The sequence below is a fragment of the Lycium ferocissimum genome, chromosome 7, assembly GCF_029784015.1.
Source record: "Lycium ferocissimum isolate CSIRO_LF1 chromosome 7, AGI_CSIRO_Lferr_CH_V1, whole genome shotgun sequence".
Taxonomy (NCBI): Eukaryota; Viridiplantae; Streptophyta; class Magnoliopsida; order Solanales; family Solanaceae; genus Lycium; species Lycium ferocissimum.
In genome coordinates this window covers 5357058-5362381 of record NC_081348.1, presented here as the reverse complement: position 1 = coordinate 5362381, position 5324 = coordinate 5357058, and positions in this window count along the sequence as shown.

Sequence of the window (5324 nt, the reverse complement as noted above, 5' to 3'; positions counted from 1 at the left end):
TTTAATTATTTATGTCTTACAGTATTACTTGAGAAATATTGTCTAAGTTCATTATTTTTATGTATTAGTGATGGATAATATCCTCAATTTTAGTATTATATGCACTAGTTATGATGAATAGGATCCTAAATAAATTAATTTAATTATTAAATTAAATTTTTTAAGATATTTTTTGTAAAAAATAATAACTTCCACGTTATTAAATATATATCAAAAATTACATTTTCGGCTAAAATGACTATGGAGGCCAGTTATCCAAAGTTGACTGACTATGGAAGCCAATTACCCAAAATTGAGCGATATTTGGAAGACAAAATAAAGTTGAGTGACTATAAAAGCCATTTACCTAAAGTCAAGTGACTTTTTAAAGACAAAATAAAGTTGAATAACTATGATAGCCAATTACCCAAAGTTGAGTAATTATATAAGCTTTAACTCACCATATGCATCTAAGTGAATAGGTTCTTGTCTAATTTCTATGATAACAAGCTAAACACAAGAATTTTTCATTCTGCACTATTTTTTGGTGTATCTTTCCTGTTTTGCCCTCATGGATAATTCAAGAAAAGAGGTTTTTTGTTGTTTTGCAAGAAAGTAAAGAGGTTAGGGTGCAAATCATTAAAAATCATAGGATCGGAAATAAATAAAAAAATAGATCACAAATTAAGGGTGCAAAATGCAAAGAACCCGAAATTAACTAGGTAAAGTAAACTTTTAATGGTGGTAATAATATAAGGGGTTGTTTGGTTGCTGGTTAAAGAAGAGCTAGTCATGTATTAAAACTTGCATAACTTCATAGTTTGTTTGGTTACAAAAACTGTTGACACCTAATTTTGGCTCGAGGTGCTTAAAATTAACTTTTTGGGGGGCCCTGATTCGTTAAAGAGCGCGAAATACATTTTTTACACATTTTTACATTTTTCGATGATTTATTGATAATTTTCCTCATTTTAGGAGTTTTATCAATTTATTGTCATTTTTCAAGAATCATTATTTTTGCACATGTACACGAATACTACCATTTTTTGTGCAATTAATAATTGTTTCTTAATTTTATTAAAAAGACATTTTTATATCTTATACATTAATATTTATATTTTATACTTACATTATTATTTAACTATATTTTAGTACAAATTCATTTCGGTGCAGAAAATCGGAGCAATTAATTTTTTAAACACAGATAAGATTTTGCACATGATTTTAAGAAGCCATGATTTTGTGAAGCCCATGGTTTTGTGAAGCCCATAGTTTTGGCACATGGGTTTGGATAAAAAGTTTTTGTGAAGCCCATGGTTTTGTGAAGCTCATAGTTTTGGCACATGGGTTTGGATAAAAAGTGGTTTACCTTTGCCTGTATAAAGGAGGACTTCCCCTCTCATTCTTCTCATCACTTGCACACTACCTCACATACATTTTTCTTCTCTCTACACTCTCTAGATTTTCTTTCTATAGGAAGACTAGCAAGGCTAACACTTTCTTCCTCTTTCTATATTTTTTTTAGTTGTCTTTATATTTCATTCATACATTGCTTCTTTACTTATTCATATATATTGTCTTTACATTTATTTTATATACATTGCCTTTATATTTATTTATCTATATTATTTTTACATTTATTTATATACATTGTGTCTTTAAATTTCTTCATATATTGTTTCTATATTTTTGTATTCCCTATACATTTTACATACATTTGCCTTATACTCTCCACACTTTTCCTTTATATTATCTTACATCTATCTATTCTTTTTATATATTTTTTATACACATACGTTATATACATATACATGTACATATTTACATTACTTAACTACTAAGAAAAGAAGGGAGAAACTTTTCATTAAAAGAAACGCACTTATTGTCTCTACATTTTTTATGCATTATCTTTATATTTTGCTATATTGTCTCTACAACTTTATTTATTTTCAATACATGTATACATTGTCAAATATTTTCTTTACACTTTTGTCAATACCATCACACTACATGCCTATTTTTTTCTTTATATTTTGCTATTTACATTTACTCTACATTGGCTATACATCATATTTATATTTACCTATATTTTCTTTTTTATTCTTATGTTCTTTTTACATACATCATCCACCTATACATTTGTTACATTACATACACTACACTAATCTTAGGGTCAAATCAAGTTTCATCATTCTTTTGTCAAATTATATTTTCAAAAACTTTATGTCAAATCATTTTTTTCAATAACTTTTTGTCAAACTACTTTTTCAAGGACTTTGGTCACATTACTTTTTCAAGGACTTTGGTCACATTACTTTTTCAAAGAATCTTTATCAAATCACTTTTTAAAGACTTTATGTCACATACCTTACTTTTTGACTTTTTCAAATTATTTTAACTAATACTTTTTCTTTCATCTTGCAATTTATTACAAATACTATACTTTTGGCCGATGAAGAAATTTTCGTCGATTTCCAAGGCCTTCCATGTACAAAAGACGGGTTTTTTATGTTAAGTTTATTTATTATTTCTTTAATTCATTTAATAGTTATTTAATTTCTTACTAACATTTTTACCAAGTGCTTATACAGGTATGGGGAAATACATCTCAAAGACGATACTCGGAAGGCAACCGAATCCTTTCGTTTGTATTTACTTTCCGCATTCTTTAAACTTGTACATAACATAAACTCGTACTATAGTGGAAATATTATTTTGAATGTCCGGTGGAGATATTTATTTACTTGTCATCTTGCATGCTTAATTTAAAGCTTGTTGTTCGCTTTAGGCAAGAATTAGGCCGTCAATACTTTCATAAATAGATTAAATTGACTTGGTATAAATACTTTGTTAATTAATTCACACTTTTGGCGTTTAGGCAAAGATAATAGTTCATCCTTTATTTTTTATACAATTTTAATACACATTTTCCACACACTTTTAATACACATTTTTTACAACATACATTTTACATTCTTTCGTACACACTAATATACCTTTTATTCAAGTTAAATCCACATTATTGACGCTAGGTACTTATTAGGCTATCCATTTACAATCTTTTACTCTTTAAAGACATTATATCTTTTCACTCATTTTTATACATAATTTCTTATATTTATTTTTTACCAATACTTTTTTTTACAATTCGTTTGTTCCCTATTCTTTTGGTGGGATATTCATTAAACAAACACTCTTTTACGAAACGGTAGAAATAAGTCAAATCGACTTCACTTTTTTCTGAATTCCTTTATTATATAAGCTTTTTACACCAATGAATACTCGGGGGATTCCTTTTACATTCTTTATTCACTAATATACCTAGTTATACAATTCTTCATATATTTTATGTTTGATATACACCTTTATAATTGAAATACATTTTCTATATGTTTAATTTACATACATTTTTTATACATAGACACACAAGTCTTTATTATATTTGATATACCTATTTTACATACTCTTATATCTTTTATACATTCTTTATATAGTTGTACACATTCTTTATACTAACGGATATACATTCTTTGTACTAACAAATATACTTTTATACTTACGAGGTACACTATCTTTATACTCTTTTATATATTCTTTTTTTTTACTATACATTCTTTATGAATACTTGATACTTGATATAAATATATTTTTATACACTGTATATACTTAGTATATCATCACCTAGTGTAGCTTTTCATGAGGTCACAATATTTTGAAAACAGGTAATAATAATGATAAACAGATAGATAATCCCCCTCTAGTGTTCAGTTAAACTAAGTTTAAGGATTGTCTTCGGACAGGCTCTGAGGGATGCCTAACACCTTCCCCTCGGGGTAAATAAAACCCTTACCTAGAATCTCACAGGTTTCAAAGGCTAAAAATGGAGTTTACACTTCTACGAATGGTTTCCTAATATTTTCCTAAAATTAGGTGGCGACTCTGAAAATTTTACAAAACCAGAGGAAACATAGTCATAAGTTGTGAACTAGTTTTAATTCGTTAAAAATTAGGCCGTGACAAAAACGAGGAAAAATAATCTCCACATAAAATCTAGCATAAGTTATAGTACTATGTTTGGTAGATTTTTCTCTTTCCACATAAAAGGGAAAATGCATAAAAACACTCTCAAACTTGTCTCGAATTACCAGTAATACACTTACACTTTGCAGGGTTCCTATGACCCCCCCCCCCCCCTTTAAACTGAAATGTTGCCACCATTGAAACGTCATCCCCAGATCTTTGTTGCATAGTGTAATACACGCGCCTATTTTTCTAGTACTTTTTTATCTTTCTTTATTTCCCTATTATTTCTTCTTCAAACATCTCTTCTTAAAATATGATGCTAATTACGTAAATTTTTGGTTGTATTTGTCGATATATATTCTTGTTTCCAAAATTTTGTTGCTGCATTTGATGCCTCCCGTTAAATATTTTCTTCTCTCCATTTTTTGATCTTTTACTTACTCGTTCTTTTTCCCTTCTTGAATCAATTCCTTTTTATGGTGATCTTTGTTATAAACATCCCCCATTTTCTTATTATAGAGAAAAGTTAACTTGAAAATAAAATGTTAGTAAACCGTTGAGATGTCAACTAATTGTAATAAGTGTTACTTATAAATCTGCAAAAACATGTCTTATTCATCCTAATTTTTCCTTTCATGTATCATAATTCAATTCGAATAATAACTAAGTGGGTCAGATTAGATTCAGCTTTGATGAGGAATGCAATCTTAGGGCAAGTTATCCATTTGATTATACTTTACAGTACATTATTGATATATTAGGTACTGATAAATGATTAAGCAAGTAGCCGAAAATATTTTCCGGCGAGGTGAAGAAATTGAAGGGTTCTCTTTTTCTTTATTTTGGTTGTGCTGTGTGTTTTTCAGAGAAGATTTTGAAGATTCTGGTAATAAAAAAAATACTGTGGATTAAGATGAAAGGAGGAGAAGATAGAAATATTTGGAGGGGGATGGTGGCCGACAATGTTGTTTCAATGACTGAGTTGCACAGGTGTAAAAGAGGGAAGGGCCAGAGAGAGAGAGATTATAGTTAATCAAATTTAATTAATTGTATAGTTTCCAATTAAGAAATGACGCTTGTCAAATTAATTTTTTTTTTTTTACCTACTTTTTGGGCTCACACTTGCCTACAATAGAGTGAGCACACTTGCTGTGCTATATCATCACTTAAGGATATAAATATTTCAGTTTAAAATAGTATAGGGGGGTCATAGGACCCCCGCAAAGTATAAAATAGTGCAGGGGGGTCATAGGACCCCCGCAAAGTATAAAATAGTGCAGGGGGTCATAGGACCCCCCGCAAAGTATAAAATAGTGCAGGGG